This window comes from Catharus ustulatus, chromosome 3 (genome assembly GCF_009819885.2).
Source record: "Catharus ustulatus isolate bCatUst1 chromosome 3, bCatUst1.pri.v2, whole genome shotgun sequence".
NCBI classification, from domain to species: domain Eukaryota; kingdom Metazoa; phylum Chordata; class Aves; order Passeriformes; family Turdidae; genus Catharus; species Catharus ustulatus.
The window spans coordinates 83,825,429-83,843,809 of NC_046223.1; positions in this window are offsets into that span (position 1 = coordinate 83,825,429).

The window sequence follows — 18,381 nt, forward strand, 5'->3', positions numbered from 1 at the left end:
CCTTAATTCATGGCCATTCCCTCTAAATCATCAAGGGAAAGGTCTCGGACCATCTAGTGGTTAAGATGTGGGCAGCTGTAGAAGCCTTGTCCAGGGATAAGGCTCTGTGTTCTGGCATTAGAAACTGTTGGAAGGAAAGCAAGTGTAGTTTTGATCTTTGTGGGCAAACATGTCCTGAATGCATTTTGAACCTATTTCTGTTCTAGCCTGACCATGAACATTTCCTCTGGAATCAAAATTTCTGACTGTTACTTCCAGTCTGAGTTCTTGCTGTATTTCCTCATTTTCCTTCCTGCTATATTTTTTCCCCTGTCACCTTCCTATGTGATTCCTTTTCTCTTACAATTTCTTCTCATCTCACCATCACAGTGAATATTTCTTCCTTGTTTTGTTTCCAGAAATGTGTTTTAGAGACAAAATACAATGTAATTTTGAAAGGTCCCTCCTTTCTGCTTTCCTGCTTGCTGAGTCTCATATCTCACACCTCCAGTCTCCCAGCAGGGATGTTTAATACTTTCACGTTTAATATAACCAAAGTGTTTTTACCGAGTCTGAGGCAGCCATGTAAAGCAGTGAGGATTACAGCAATTTTGTGCTGTGCACAGGGACCGATGTTGCCTGCTCTGGAAAACAACCTCTTTCTCTGCTGAGTGCCTAAGGGTATTATTTCCCAAAATGTACACCTACTTAAGAAATGTCAGTCTGTAGGGGAGCAGCTGGAAGCCAAATCATGTTATGGCTGTTTCCCTGCTCAGCTCCTCCCTGGCTGGGTATAGCTGGGGTTTGCAGCCACTCAGCTTATCATAAAGAGCATATGGAGCTGCTTGAGTGTCTGGGGGAGGAATGCTCTTTCTTGGCTTTTACTGCCAAATGGAGTGACAATAACTTCTGATTGTGTTTATGCCACTTAGTCCCCAGCTGTGAACTCAAGGTGGGCAGCGACCTCTCCGTGCCTGCTGATGACTGTATTTCTCGGAAGTGTGGAATGGGTGGGAAAGTTTCCAGGAAAGAATGGATTTGTCTTTGGTACATCTCAGGTGTGATGTAACTAGTGCCCTCATCACTAGCTGTGAGCAGGAGTAACCAAGTATGGGTCTGAAAATACAGTCAAATTTCATGTCACGTTGACTTAAACAAAACTGTAATTCTGAAAAGTACAGAATAAGAAAATATCCCATGGATAAGGGGCAGTCATGAAGGCATGGTTGGTTCCCTGGGCTGCTGAGATGAGATGTGCAGTTTCCAGTCTAGCTATCCTACTAACATAAAAAAGGCAATGTCCTACAAGCCAATTTTGTAAGTCTTTATTAAAATGTGCATTTGGGAAAAAAATCCAAATACTGGGTCATGCCCACCTAAGGCAGTCATGTTCACAAACTGTTTCTGTTTAAACTTCTCAACCAGAGTTTGTTTCCAGTGTTTTGTCAAATGGCTGATGGAAGACTAATGTTCAAGTAAGCTATGCAGCATAACTTTATTTCTTCACTACAAATGAGTACTGAGAGAGCACTGCCTGCTTTGGAGTCAGGTTAATCTTGCTGAAACTCATGCAGCAGAAAACTACCAAGCAAAATCACTGTAGGAAATCTACTGCCTGAAGAGTTAAACCAGAAGAACTTCACATTGTGTGGGGTTAATATGGTAAGCATGCTTTGAGGACATTTCTTCCTTATGGATATTAGCCCTACTTAAAACATGAAAGGTAAGAACACTTCAGACTATGTATTTGCAACCATTATCTCAGTTAATTACACATTCAAATTGAAACCTTTAAGGATAATCTCCATTTTGTAATTAGAGTTATTATCCTTTCTATTTCTCCTGCACAACTCATGGTTCCTAGATTACTTTGAACTTTCTTCCTAAGGCTCTGGCAATTTAAGGATCTCTTTTATTTCCTTATCAGATTTGGTGCTGTGTGGGGAAGTCTCTGTGTTCATGGAATTTGTATTTTGCTGTTGGGTGAATGTGTGCAATGATTACAGATCAACACTCCTGTTAATGACATTAATGGAATGAGCACTGAAGGAAAAGTAGTATTTCCATATAAACAAAACGTAGTAGAGCCTGGGGAAAGGTGTGCAACTGGCAGATGTATAGATAACATTTTCTAATCTCCTTTTCACACTGATTATAGTGCTCAACAATAGTTAGTGTCATGTGGACATGAAGATATCTTTACATTCTTCTTCCTCCATCAAAGGTATTTTTTCATTTGGCATATTCCATCAAAGGTGTCTTAAACTTTGTTGTTTGGTTCCTTTGTAATAAGCCTGAATTCCTCCAATGTCTCACATCCAGTTGCCATCGAGAAACAGTTACTTTTATTGCATTTAGAGTAACTACTCACTGTCAGTGTTATTAAGTAAAACACACTATGAAATGAGTACCACTCAGCAATGACCTTGCTGTTGTTTTGATGTTTTGCCGTCCTGTGCAGAAGTTCTCATTTGTCTCACGTTATTCACCAGTTTATATTGGTGGTGACTGATGTAACACGACAAGATGACAGAGCTTCGCTCCCTACCAGCCAGCTCCACCACTCATTTATGCCAATAACAGCACTGGGAAGTAACTTGTGGAAGAAGGGCTTGTGCTCTGCCTGCATTGCTGCAGGCATCTCTAAAGTTACCATTTTTATGAGATTGCTGAGGAAGTGATGAATATCAGATGCAAGGGATATTTTACAGGGCATTGCTACTGCAGTGTGCTGTGAGATATTTGTGACTCCATTGATTGCCTTAGGGCTATGTCTAATATCATGAGTCACTAATTCAAGTGCAGAATGTTCTAATGGCATATTAACATTAATGAGAAAATACTAGGAAATTTGAAGACAGCGTGAGCACACCAGTAATTCTCCTTCTTGAAATTTTGATGAAGTAATGGCTAACTGGGCATTGAAAGGTTAACACTATTGAGACAGTAAAATTCTCTTTCAAGGAGTAAATGGTTTGATTCATTGGACGCTTTCTGTAATTTGGATATCTTTTCTTTTAGTAGCTAGATCCTATTTATTCACTCTTATTGCTTTAAATTTGTCCTCATTTTTATCTACCTCTGTATTCTTCTAACATGTTTAGCAAGTCTGCAGTAAAATAGAGAACATTTTAAACGCCCAAGCTCATTTTTTTTCAAAAGTATTTAAACTCAATCACTGGAGTTGTTACAAGCTATTTGTCATAGAAGATATTCAAGCTCTCACCTGGGACCTCAGACCTGGAAGACTCATGCTGGTTTTATTCTTAAATTAGATCACGTTGCCATTCAATGCAACTGTGATATGCAGCATATCTTGATGTTTACACCTCACTTGTGTTCACTAATTAGTACATTTCTTCTCATTTATGTGAACTTTCTTCTGACCATGATGTTGCCAAGAGTGTTTCAATATTCTATACATCATATCTTTTAAATTTAGACCCAGGTCTATATTTTAAATAATCTCTTCTGTAAAAGGGAAGTTGTTTAACATGTTTTTCAAATAAGGGGATAGACTTTCTTCAACCACCTGGTCTTCCTGTCAGCAGCCAAGACCTAAATCTTTCCATCTGAAGACACACAAGTGAGGCCATTGCACAGGAAGACATAAAATTAAAGATGAGGAGGAGCTCCATTTTGGAGGTTGGATGGCTCTGAAACCAATGTTTTCTAGATTTTTCAGAACATCATAGCCAATTGAACTCATCAGGCAAAACTAAGACATTAAAAATGTATCCTTTGTAGAGCATCAGTTGATTGGTTTGAAAAACAACTGAATTTCTGAAATTTCTGAAGCACCTGTGTGGGTCTTGATCCATATTTTGAATGCTTCACATGCATTCACATGCCTGTGTTCCTGGTGGATTGGGTGCCCATTTCAGATCATGTTTGAGGAACCCTGCAAGAAAGGAATGGGAGTAGGTCAGGTGTTCTTACAGGGGAGGAGACTCCTTTGGGCAGTGCAAAAGCAGCCTAATCTTTCTTACCTAACTGAATAAGCCCTCAAAGGTAGTCTAAGTTAACAACACATCTTGGAGTTCCAAAGTTACTCTAAGGTAAACAATTACTGTTTGTCTTATTTATTTATTTATTATTTTGTTTTAGTTTCTAAACTGTAAAAGGTTCCATGGCAAAGGAAGAGCAGCTGAGCAGCTTAGGAAAGCAGTCAGAGCCAGGACAGACTTTGAGCTTATCAAGTGCAGGTGGGATGCTGTCTGGGCCAGGGTGCTGCTGTACACTACATGTGCATGGATAGAAGACTGACTACATCACTTTTTCAGCCCCTACTCAGCACAAAACCCTCTGAAAACTTGAACACGCAGTGCTCCACGTTCACGCTTGAAGAGCTTTACCCATTGTGCCAAAAAATCCTCATCAGGACTCAATGCAAGTTGCCTGCAGAGAGCAGGAATTTGTTTGCCACCCTGACTGCTGGCTGACCAGAGTTTGTGAAACTATGAGTCGAGTAGAGACCGTAACTTTTGGAGAATTTGATTTTCTTTGGAATTTTCACAAGTTAATAATTTCAGAAATGCTTGTGGGTCTTTAAGCAGTCTCACCTGTTGCATCCATCTGCATCTAGGTGGATACTTTTAAAACACAAGCCAAGCAATTTAGAGGGTAGGAATCCAGGTCAGAGTTATCATCTACATGAACCAATTCATTTGGCCTGTAAAAAATGACACACCGTTTTTCTTTAGTCATCAGCTTTTATTGTGGTGCAAAAGCTCTGTTTGCTCTGCCTTCCCAGGTCTGCTGGTGGCAGTGGGCTTTGGTGCAGGAGAGTCTGGGACATAAGGCAATGATCTTGCTGTGAAACACTTCTTATTGAGGTGTGTTTATTATGTTGGGGTTCTTTTCTGAAGAAGAGTAATAATTGTCTATTAAATGCCAGCAACCATATCTGGCTATTGTTTTTCGACTTTTAAACAAAAAAAGTAATATTTGTGCAGCGTTAAAAGCCAGACATGTCTGGTCCTCCATGTTGGCCCTCATTACTGTCAGGGACTGCCTATAATTTTGGTTGTTTAAAATTTTAAATTTTAAAAGAAAAGGAATGTAAAACTTTGTCTTTTTTTGAAGATACATGAAAAGGACTAAAGACAGTGTTTTATTGCTTGCTGGGATCAAATATCTACAATCATAATATGGGAAAATGCTCTATAAAGAGGCCATTTGAACAGAAATAAATCTCTGTTTAAAAACAGTGCTACCATTCATTCATAAGAAAAGTTTTAGTGGTTTCATAGTCTCATTAGAAAAGATTTGTCTCTAACCAGAATGCTTAAATCATCTAAGGTAAACATAGTTTATGATGACAACAGAAAAATTTTGCTGGCAAAATTCACGGCCTTGAAAGGAATACTTTACTAGAGCACTTTCCTTCTAATAGAGGAATTAAAACAACATTATAATTTAGTCACTTTAGAGAGAAATAGATCAACCCCTTCAGACCCTGTAGTACAAAAACTGGTAAAAATTTCTAGTGCAGACCTGAAATGATAAAGCTAAAGGAAAACATCTCCACAGTATAGAGGAAGACAGTAAGCTACAGACACCTCTCTTTTTACAGCTTTAAAAACATACAGGAAAGAAAAGTGGCTTCTTAATTCTGGTTTTTTTTTTTTTAAAGTGTATCTAAGTTAGTTTGATCTATAGCTAATTCTTTGAAAGCACTGACAAAGATGTGGGTGTTTTTGTTGAAAGATTTTGTAACATCACTGCTTGATTTGGATTAATGAATCAGGAAAAGCTTTTCAGCATGGTCTGTTCAGTATCAACCTAAGATCATTAAGGAATCTTCCTGTACGTGGACCACCCCAGTTCCCCATAAACCAAAGCATAATGAGGTGAAATGTTTGTCTCCACATATTTATTTACCGCTCTTGGATGGTTCAGAAAAAGGCCCAAATGATGTTTTTCCTGGTCTGAGAGGTAGCTTTATTGTCCTCTATTGGAAAGTTCATGTTGGTCCAGGAAGCAGGATTTGGACTTCATTTTGTTAGAAAAACATGTTTTACTGCATTCTGAGTAATTTCCGTTGGCGACAGTTATGCTTTTGAAAGAAGGGTAAATAATGCTGTGTGGAGCCCCAGCACCTCTCATGGGAAACCTATCTCTTTTCATTAACTTATGGAAACAGAAAACTAGGAAATGTGGCTATTGTTTATGTGCGAATTGTTGAGCTGTTGAGGGTACAGATGTCAGCTGTAGCTCTTAACAACTCTCAGCTTATCTCTGTTGTTTATATTGATGCACCACCATGCTTTGGCCACTGAAACACTGAGAAGTGGTGTGAAGGGAAATGCTACCCTGTGTCAAAACAGCTATCACCAGATTGAAGAGGAAGTAAATCCAGAGAGGAGAAATGGGTTGAACAATGCAGACTGTGAGAGGCTCTGTTGTGTTCTCCCTGGCTCCCACAGAAGAGCAATGGGAGCGGGGAGGACAATTCAGCCTGTACTGGGATGGTGCTTCCACATGAGTTACAGATGCATTGCATATTCAAAAGCAGGAATTGGCAGAAAATTACAAGCACTCAAACCCAGGGCTTTAAGTATTAGACAGGTTAGCTGCTGTGAATCATTAATAGTTGCTGCTGATTTTTTTGTTCCTGGACTTTGAAGTCAATGTTCTTTTGAAGTCAATGTTCTTTTGAAATCAATGATTGAGACTGACAATGGAATACATTTTTCTTCCTTATTAGAAAATGTTTAAGTTTAGAAGATTATGTGGTGTTTGGCTACTTGGAAAGTTGCATCTGTGTGAGGCTTTTGGCATCATCATTTCTTGCTTGTGGTGGATGATGACGGTTGCTCCAGTGGAAAAATGTCATGTGATGCTTGTCTATGCCTTCTGCACAGTAGGGATCTTGTCTTTTTTTGCTTGACCACAGATGAACAGATATATGGTTGGAGCTATCTGCTGAGTTTTGTATGCATGTATGCATACTTTGAAATAAATCAAGTGAACAAGGAACAATAGCTCTCTGAAGCTGTGTTTTCCTTGGCTATGCAGTCAGCGCCTGGAATGCAGTTAAAGCCAAATGTCTGTAGGGATGTCCCTGAATGCAAAATATGGGCTACCCAGACACCCTTGATGCTGTGTCTGTTCACAAGGCTGTGGACAAACCATCAGAATGCTTTTGGCACACTGTTTTCTAGTGGGCTTGCAGAATTGTGTTTAACATGTGCACCACTACATGGTTTTTGACGCTGTTGAGTTTTAATATGCAAGGGTGCCTTGCCCAGCTAATGTTGGAGCCTCACTAGATTATGAAATTGAATCTGCAATGCCAAAAAAAGGTTATACAGGGAATAAATAAGAAAAGAACCCTACATGCTGAAGGGTTTCTTGGACTTGATGGACCTGGTGTGCTCTCTAGCAATTCCTGCCATGCTACGTGACAATTTTCTAAAAAATTCTCCTCTCCTCTGTCTGTTAAAACGGGTGTAGTACTTAGGGTGTTTGTCAGTTATCAGCAAAGAGAGAGAGCAGAGAGATGGCATCATTGCCCACATTCTGGGAGATCTCCCCTCTTCCAGGATACTGGCCTAGGAAACAGTGAGCATTTGAGTCACTGTAACTATTCAAATGCATTCTAGAATCTCATGGCAAACAAGATAGCACCATGTATCTAATGAAAGAGTTTTTTAATATAGATTGCATGACTTTCTTCAGAATGGCAGAAAATCCCCGAGTGTGCAATAATGCAAATTATGTCTATCTCGGATCTGTTCTTTTACTGGGGGGAAAGAACAGGAAAAGAAGGTAAGCAATGAAACAAAAGCATGTGCTCAGTGCTACTGGCAGACCAGAGTAGCAGCACTAAGGAGAGCTTCCCAAGTCTGCAGGAATTGCTGGGTGTAATTCTTGCTGCCACAGATGGCATCTTTACAGCACTGACTTCAGTGGGACCTTTGGTGATTACAACACACCAAGATTTCACTGTTTGTTCTTGCTCTGGCCCACACTCACTTGAAAGTTAAATATATAAACACCCAGACAAAGCCACTAATTTCATCAGTTCTATCCATGTGTGTAACCTTAGGTGTGTGCTGAGATGGGATTGCGTCTCCCATGGGACCCACTGTGCTGCACTGCTTGCTACTGAACTGCATAAAATAATCTTGTTCACAGGCTTCTGGAATGTCAGTGGGGTTGTTTAGATGAGTGTTCAGATGAGATAATTTCATCTAAAGCCAAAAACAGATATTACTGAAGATAAAATGAATGATCCCAGAATCCACTCCTTGGGGCTGAATTTTATTGGGGTGGATTTTGAAGACTGTCTTATCTTCATGAAAGAGTTGTTTGAGTTTAAGTTGATTGAGAAAGTTTATTCAGTCAAATGTATCCTATCCACTGTGTGGATTCTGCAAATAGAATGAAGGGCTTCTCTGGCAGATTTTGTAGTATAATCAAACCAGTTTTTCAACTCAAGGAAACAAGACAGACTGGTCAGATGGAGCTGCCCTGAAACCTGAATGAAGCTTATTGAATTGATACTGGATTTAATTCCTTACTCTGCTCTCTAGTTTCCTATGGGATATTGAGGTATGCTTCAAACCTGACTATTTTAGTTTTATCCAAGATGGGGACTGCAGTGCTGTGGCTCCTCTGGAGCTAAATTCCATTTACCCTCAGCATTGTTGGTGCTTATGGCTGCTATTTCAGAGTGGGGATAACAGCACTTTCTCCTCTCAGGGATCTTGGAATGGAACATAGATTACCAGTAGTAAGTAACACAGATACAACAAAACCAATTGCCATACATCTTTGAAGACAGTTAAATTTGTGCATTTTGTGCATTTAGCTCAGATGGGTAAAACTGCTGCGTGACAAGAAGAGCTCTGAGTTATTGAGAAGGTCTGATGGATGGTGTTTACCTTTGCCTTTTCTTTCCAGCTAACTCTTTCAGGGGAAAAACTATCCAGTGTTAGTCTGTCAGCTGTTTTGCTTTTCTCCTCCTACTTTTGTGAGCTATTGCAATCCCATTTGTCTCCCCATGCATGATTCAGGCCATGATGGATGAATTGTTTGAGCATGATGGTGGAGTTGAGAAAAGTCAAGACTCAGACCAAAGTCCAGGGGAGATTTTGTTTGCAGACCTTTTGGGCATGTTTCTCGTTTTTGTTAATGGACTACCTAAAATCCAAATTACACTAAGAAATATGAAGAAGAGGAAGAAATAAGGAGGGAAATGATTGAGTGTGGGCAAATTAAAGGAGCCAAGATGGTGTTCATCTTCACGAAAGTTTCATTTTTTTCTAGCTTGCTGTGAGACTTTTTGTGATTTTATTATCATGTGCATTCAGTGCTTCTAAAGAAAAGGGGGCTAAGAGTTCAACACAATTTCCCCATGGTCATTGCCACTAGCTCTTATTTGTTTGGTTTCCGAAAAGAAGTCAAGCATTGTTTAATCAAAGGACAAAAATCCAAATTTATCTTTAATCCTTCATATTGTTCATATTGTCTCACTGTGCATGCTGCCAAGAGGAAGGGAGGCTGTGTTAGCTGCAGAATAAAGAGATGTATTTGTTGGCAAAGCAAGTTCCTAATTATTTTCTTTGTTCTGCTTTGGTATTCTGTTTCTGAGGTAAGCTCCAGAGAGATTTCTTGGAATTTTATGGACTCCTGGCCTAGGGTAAACGGATGTCTTGAGATTTCCAGCTCACCACTTGGATGAGAACATAAAGGTCTGCAAGAGGAAGACCTGTCTCTTATCGGCTGTGCTGGAGAGGATTTATTGCCTTGGAAAAATAAGATGCTTTCTATCCAGTTCTCTTGGAAAAGTGGCATTCCTAAGCTTGCTTGTTGGCAAATGCCAGGAAATTCGTAGTATTCTTAGAGGCACACAGCTTTTGCTTTGAATTTTCTGTGGAAATTCTTTAAAGTAACACCCTCTCCATAATTTACTGCTCTGAAAATTTAACTTTGTGTGGCAGGCTGGATATCTTAAAATAAATGATTAAAGAAGGTCTTTTGCTGTTTCTAAGGTGAAGTTATTTGTTTTGGGCTTTTTTTTTTGAAGTAGTATTTCTATTAAACTAGGGTTCCACTATAACTATGAATGATATAAAAAGTGCATAATTTTCAAACAGCATTTTTCAGCTCTTTTCTTTACTCTGAATTATGGTTCTCCTGCATCTCTAAGACCTGTGTCCAGATTGTGAAAATACATGAATTTTGATAAACCATATCTGCAGTTTTTCCATACACTGTACTTTAAAAAATTTGGAATTGAATAAAGCCACGGATGTGGTCCCAAAATATACAATAAACTGCCTTTTTTTTTTGTATAACCGTATAAATGCTTTTTTTTCCTCCCAGTCTCACAGTCATGTGATTCTTTGAGCTTTTAAGAACAGCATATTTAATGCAAATGATCAAGAAATGTGTATTGTAAAATGCTGGAATGATGGGATTTTTTTTAATGTACATTTTTCTTCAAGTACTAGACATCCTTTCTGAAGAGGCTTTTAACCACTTAATCTTTCCCACAGTTATTCTTTGCTTTTGCTCCTGGAATGCTGACAGAAAAAGAACCCTGAACTTCAAAATGCATTTTCACTTCCTGAATTTCATTGTTTAGTGGGTTTTATAGTGGAACACTTGCTATGTGTTCCAGTTTTGGAAGCTTTTTATGTCTGCATCTAATTCTAAGCATATATGTGCCTTCATATTGCTGTGTTGCAATGCTCTTAGCTGTCTTGCTGAATTACAGACAGAAGTCTCAGAAATAAACCCTTAAATATATGTAACTCACCCCTACACCTTTTTGCCCCCCCAAAACTGGCCCACTTCTCTCACTGAATATTTTGAGTAATATTAAGCAAATTGCAAAAACCATATGAGACAAGTAAAATGGCAGTGAATTCAAATCTACAGGTCTTCAATGTGTCCTCCCTAAAGAGGCACAAGTTCATGAGCTACCTAATATTTAGAGGAGTGCTTCAACAGTAAGAACAGAATGTTAATGATTGAATGAATAGAAGTTAAATATATCTACACTGCTGCCTGGATTGATTTGCTTCCCTGCAACCCAATAAAAATTTTATAGAATTAAATAATTTTATTCTCTTAATGTGGTATCTGACCATGCTTGGAAAAAAGGAGACAGGAAAAGGTAGAAACTGTGATGCTTGCATTTAAGGTTTCCAAAGAAGCATCTTGAGCACACATGTTTGACAGCATCTGTCTCCCCAGCTTGGCTGAGCCCTGCAGCCCCATCCTGCCCCCACAGTTTGTAGGGGATCTGCTCCTGGCCTTCCCAGTGGAGATGTGACTGGGACCTACGGCTCTTTTCTTGATCTGCCTTGTGCCACCTGGATAAGGAGCTCTTCAACACATGGTTAATTCTGCTGTGAGAGGTTGCGACTGCTCATAGCAATTTTTCCTTTTGAAACTGGAGGATTATTTAATATTGATATTTATTCACCCTTTAACTGAGATTCTATTACAAAATGCCAATGTGTGCATGTGTGTTCATGCCCAAATCCTTGGTGGCAAGGTGTGTGGGTTACTGACTTGTGGCTACACCACTGAGTCACCTCAGCAGCCCTCCAAAACAAAGGGTCCAGGGACTGAGAAGACTATACTGTTTTGTTTTGCTTTCCCTACAGAGACCAAAATGGGAAATATTGTGGTACCCTCAGAAGACTGATTAGATTTTTGACTTTAGTTATTAGCAAGGCTGGGTTTTACAGAGTATATTACTGCTCTCTCTCCCCAACAGAGATATCATGACGTTCCCACTGGTTGTAATATGTGATTTAGATTCCAGGCAAAATCAGAACCAGAGATGATCTGAGTTTCAATTGTAAAAAATCCCTCTTTTCTGAAGGCTTCAGCTGTGAGCTACCCTGCAGTCACCAGGGAGAGAAGAGCCTTTTTAGGATGCAGAAAGGGAAGAGAAAGACGGAAGGAGGAGAAGGAAAAATTTGAGACCTTCCCAGCAGTATTGCAATCCAAATTTCTCGCCCCTCCACCACACCAGGCTGTTGTTAATTAATTATTTGTTGGGAAATACTACATTCCCATGGCCCTGTGTCAGTGTCATCTTTGTCCCTTGTTGTTTTCTAGTAGCTGCTTTGTAGGTTTTTCCAGCTGTTGCTTGCCACTCAATTTTATAGATAGGAGAGCTGCACCTGAAACAGTAGATATTTTCTTCTTCACTCCTCTTGCTCTGCTGTGCTGAACTCTGTTCCTCCTAATGTACATCTCACAAGGAAGGAGCCTTCTTGCAGGTATTGAAGGCCCTGCAAATGACATTTGTCATCCCCAGGGAAGCGATGCCCAGCCCTGTGCATCCTAACAGACTTTGGGGAGAAAATATAGTTCAAGCAAAGGGTCAAGAAGGAGCAGCTGCAGCAGGCTGATAGCCAGCTGTGGTAAGAGATCAAACTCAGCTGAACAAATGCAAACATCCAAACAATGTGGAAGCAGCAGCTCATGGTAAGTCATGTAAAACAGCAGGGAGCTCCTTCTGCCCTGAAACTTCACTTGATCTTGACACTAGTCTTTAATTATTTTCCCAAAATTGTCAAGTTTCAGGTCTGTCATTTTCTATAACAAACATATGCTCTTCAGAGATGCTTCCAAGGAACAGAAAGGTAAAATTACTGTGTCAGGAGGGAACTTGAGAATCACATGAAAGAAAAATCAAACCAACAACCAAGGAACCTCCAAGCTGATGATTCCAGTGGAAAAGCAGCTCTAAGTTGTGACAAAGTTTAGCGTAGAGTTGCAAATTTCAAATGTACCTTGAAACCTCCTTGCTTCCTCTGCTTGGAACATGACCACTACTTTTGCTTTGAAAACTTTCCTTTAAAACTGTTTGCAAAAAGTAACCGTATGGAATCACAGCTTTTATAAAGTGCTATGGAAATGGAAACTCCAGTGCTGTTTTTTCTTCACAATGCTTGTTTTTCCTTGTTATTCCCACAGAAATACTCAAAGCTAAAAATTCAAAACAGAACTTATTGTTATAAGATAATGTATATAATTTCTAGTAGTCTACTATCTGTGTTTTTCCTCAAATATCTCAAACAACTGGTTAAAGACTCTGGCTAGCAAGCTTAAAGTTGTGGATGTTACCACACTGTTCCTGGCTGCACAGCTTCCTAGAGACAGGAGCCCAGCCTTAATCTGTGTCCCCAGGGGGGCTTTTTGGCCAAGTGCAAGTTTTTGATGTGATTCTTCTTTACTGGGTATGCGAGAATTGATTATTATTTTTTTAGTGAAATTTTAAAGGTGTGAACATACTGCTTGGTTTTAACAATCTCATTCCATGTCAAAACAGCTTCAGAATGAGTGGACTGGTGCCTCAAGCCATAGCTCAGGTGAAACTGGAAGCCTCCTGAAGAGCAGACAGCAGTACAGTTTAACACCTAATGACGACAAGTAAGGAGCACTTGGTTTCACAAGGCTTTTTTTCTCTATTTTTTTCCTACTTATGTCTATAGGAGCAGGCAAGGGGAGTCCTGAGGTAGAGGTTGGGGCATTGTTCTTTGATCATTTGATTGCCAGCATGCCCTCAGGCGTGATTTTGGACACTAGTAACCAACATCTCAGTAATGCTCTGACATGATCCAGGCTTGTTATGACCCAGGATTATTCCTGATAAACAATTTGGACAAGGATACTATACTGTGGGAGAAAAGAGAGGCAGATGAGGTATGGGAAAGGGATGCAAAGTGTGGTGTAAAATCTGAGTCAGAAAATCCAACTTCCTTGCAGCCTTTGATTACCAGGTTTAAGTAAAAACATCTCTTTGCTTTTAGTGAGGGATGGGTCTGACTCTTAGTTGCATCTTCACTTAATGTGACTTCATCAATCAACTCTATTATTTGCAACCACTTCCTTTTAGTTTTTTTACCTTTTTTTAGATCTCTAGTTTCTTTCCATGATCTCCTTTCTTTGAATTGCTGTGCAGCATTTGCCTCCATGTCCTTGGCTGTAACTGCATCACTAAACAGCAATCAGCTGGTTTACAAAATTTGTAGGCACCTGCAGTGAGGGCTGCTCCCCTTCTCAGCAGCCATGGTAAACTATTTATTAACATCAGCCACAGTTTATTAGCCAAGACTTACTGAAAAGGAAACTGGGCTGTTATTTAAAACCAATGTAGTCACAGAGACCAAGAAGTTTCACCATCTCTCTCCTAGGGCATGGTGGTCAACTTCTGTTGACATCAATGGAAAGATTCTTCTTTTTGAAAGAACCACTGAATTGGACCATTACTCAGAAGGAAAAGTCACAGTTATTAAGTCATCCACGCCTTTTCTTATGTTTTCCTTGGAAATCTGAACTGTCAAACCTTCTGAGAACCATCATGTCTTAGGCTGATGGACAGTGTCTGGTTGTTTGGTACACCCCTGGTCTGCTGCCCTCATTGCTTAATTCTGGACTGTGTTGATGCATTCATGACAGAGTGCTAGCAATGAAGTTGCACAGTTTTTTTATGGCAGGTCCAGTATTCAGTATTGTTTGCACTTGGAACACATGCAGATGTAATTTGGAGACAGTTACAAAATTACTAATTATTTTCCAGAGATGAAGTTTCTTCTGAGGTGGCAACTGTGATCTGCTACCCACCTACATCTCTAGCAGCTAGTTTTCAAGTGCTAATCTGTTTTGCTGGATGCCATCCAAGTGTGACAGTTGTGGTGAGAACTGAGTCAGAATCTCTGGTGGCTCCAAATTGTCATCAAATGTGTCAGAACTATACCACAATATCCCCCACTTCTCAGAATAAGCTTATGATGGTCTCTATCAGGGTCATGTCCCTGTTTGAATCCCAGTAGTCAGGCCTCCACTCCACATTTATGTGACTTTAGATCTCATGCTAGATTTCCATTATTTTCCCACAAGTACAGCAGGAGGAAATGTGATACTGAGAATTATATTGTTGAAATGTTTTGTGTCTTAGCTGTGTGAATTTCCATCAGCTTTACTGAGATGTAGCAGAGGTGGTTGGTGAAAGCTGTTAAAATGCAAAGATAAGATGAGCTGTAACCCCCTCTGAGTCACTGAGCAGAAGGGTCAGCAACAGAGCTCTGTTTTTCCAGCCAGTTTAATTAAAAACCATAAACTATGTTGGTTCACTTACTTCATCCCACAGCCTTTGCTATAAAATCAGACAGCCTAGGCTTCCTAGAAGCAGAATTTTCCTCTTTACTAGTGCTCTAGTTAGGAAAAAGCCTGTAACAGATTTTTGCTGAAAGAAAGAGGCAGAAATGCTACTGCAATTTGAAAAGCCTGACTAACCTGTGCCCTCTCCTTTTCTACTCAGAATTTGCTGGCCTTCTCTAAGGGCTGTGCTGGAGGAGTCAGCTGTTCCTGTCCATGCCCAAATGAGCTCCACTTGGGGTCTGCAAGCTCCAGAGAATTTTGGTATGTAAGAAGGGATGAGAACCTCTACAGCTCCCTTTGGAAAAGAGTCACTGTTCTCCACTGGGGGGAAAAGGACATTCTGAGTTATTGTTGCATAGGAAGAGATTTGCTTGCACAGCTCTTTTCACTGGGCTGTGCTCTTCCTCAGCTTGCAGTGTGTTTAGTGGGTTTCAGCTCTTTGGATGAAGTGGAATAACAAATGGGACTTGCGATCTGTCACAGAAAGGTTGCTGCCTAAACAGCTTTTTTTTCTCTTATCTTAGGGAAAAAAAAAGGAAAAGAAAGAAAAAAGAAAGAAAGAAAAAGTTTCTTTTTCTTAACTTCAATTGAATTGGTTTTTACCCTTTGGGCATTCAGTGCATTTGAGTTTCCAGTGGTTGCCTGTATATTTTTCCCTTCTTTCCTTTAAGTTTTAAGTAACCAGGTTCTCTTCCTATCGATGTGACTGCAAGGGGTTTTGAACTTGAAAAGGCAAAGATCTGTGATGAATCACTACAGTCTTTAGAAAATGAGACATCAGTGGGAGCTTTTGATTTTGGCAAGTTTTAAAAATTAGACACCTTTTTCACCAGTAACCCAGCTGCTACTCTTACTCTAACTGCTCTGGGATGTTCTGTCCACCAGCCCCTGCTGTCTGAGAACCAGGACTGAGGATCTTTTATAGCAAAATCTCCTCAAAGGGCCTATGTCATGGGACAGTTTTGCAATTGCAAATGAATTGAGTGTAACAGCAGAATTTCTACTGAGCATGTTTTTACATTGGGTTGAGGGTATCCTCACTGTATCACCTTGGTTCAGCTGCTCAGTGCTAATCAAAGTCAGGCGTGTCTCTTTATTTTAAAATATGTATCTGAATTTGTTTAGGGAGTGTTCATCTACTTTGATAGTACCTTTGCCAGCTTTTAAAACTAGGTAAGCATTTCTGCACAATGACAAATTATGGCAGTGTAATAATAATAATTAAAGGTGGTGGAAAATCCTAGAAGACTGCTGCTGCTATGGATTTGGAATGAGATGGAATTTTATTGCCAGGCTTGTGTTTAGCAGTAACAGGTAAAATCAAAAGAATACAGATGTGGCTGTTGAAGATGTGCCAGTGGAAGATAAGTGGTTGGATGGGTGCTTGATGCAATGGACATGGGAAAATCCACGGCAATTAATTTGACCAAATTCTGAGTAACCTTTTCCCCCATATCATGGTAGAACTGATGACAACATCAATAAGTCAAAGAGCTCCTTGTTCTTTTTTCATTAGTGATAAGAAGAAGCAAAAATAACAAAACAAGTATATGCAGGACACATATGAACTAGAGAACATGTGTGTGTGCACACACAGGAACAAGTTAAGGCGACAGATTAGTTAGCAATTCTATGGCAAATGTAGGTCAGTGTCCAGAAGTCCTGGTCTGTGAGTCCTCCTGAGAGAATATTCTGTTCTGAGTCACCAGCCAGGCCTTTTGCTTCAGCAGGGTTTGTCAGCTCTCAGCTGGTGCTCTGTGTCAAGTCTTGATCATCTGTTTGTGATAACAGCGGTGGAAATGCCAGAAGGCACAGATGAACTCCTCAGAAGTAAGCATTCTATTTCTGTATAAATATCCCTTGCAAAAAAGGGAAAAGGGGGAGAAAATGCAGCAAATCTGTTATACAGTATCAGCAAAACTGTTGCTAAATAGAATGTTTTTATGAGCAGTCAGCAGATGCTGAGGCTCAGATATTAGCTTAGTGACTGTGTAACAAATTACAGTCATAAGACTCGGCTCACTTTCACCATCTTGTGCTTGTTTTAATGGCAAATAATGATCTAGTTTTCGGGGGGGTGTTTGAGGTTGTTTTTACTTGTTTTGAGGTTGGCTTTTTTCAGTGAAAATTCATATTCCCTTCTGGCATTCACCAGATTGCAACTGAAGTCAGCAACGTAGAGCTTTGCCAAGACTTTATTGTGTTTTTCTCATATATTAGTGTGACTTTGCCCTCTCTCTATACAGGTAAGTTCTTTAAATCTCTTAGCAGGCTTTTGTGTTTAGACTCTTCCAAGGGCAACAGCTTAGTCAATGTAACATATGGCTACTTTAAATTTTACAATAAATACCTTTTTAGAATTATTTTCGTACTACCCAATGTAATTTTGGGGCTCTGCAGATATGTGTAACAGTCTTAACTAATAATTCAAAAAGTGGTGGCTGTGCCTGAGGTCCAATAAATTCCTGTTGTCCAATTCATGTCAAAGCAAGTTAGTAGGAAAAAAAACTTCCATTGGGCCTAGCAGAATTAGATCAGGCCCTACACCTTTGAAAAAACTCACATGGCTTGAAGAGCAGTGAATAAAATTATAATTTGTATTTGCTTGCAACCAGGGAAAGGAAAGCATACTCTCTGCAGCTACTAAATGGAGCTTATGCCTGAATTGTTTCTGGTTTGAACTGTCAAGGGAGAGCACAGCACACCGTCCACACATGGATCTAGTCATTGTCTGCCATAATCAAGATAGAAAAGATTTTACTCTTTCAGACAATTACACTTCTCTCCAAACATCTAAAAGAGACAAAACAAAATTGGGAAGAGAGACATTTTTTCATTATTATCCCACTACCTTTCATCCTTTGTAGCTCTAATTTTAAGACAACAACTCTTTCTGATGAAGGGTCTATGTACCACTGCTGTCAGCTGAGACATGCTCTTATTGAGCAGAACATTTACTGTGCTCTGGGTTATCTTCTATTTTAAAATGCTCTGGACTAATGGCATTTGTGGCAAACTAAAGCAACCTGCAGAATCCAGCCTACAAAGAGTAAGTAGAGGTTGTCTCAGATCACAGGGCTCTGAAGTGGATCATATTTATATATATTGTGAGCCCTGCCCATGTTATAATTTAATGTTAATAGAAATATTTATTAGCATGGTAAAATGAGTTAAATTGAATATGTTTGGAGTTTCAACTTGCTGTTTTCACTTACAAGATGTGAAACACTCTGCTAATTTTGTGGCTGACACCAAGCTGGCTGG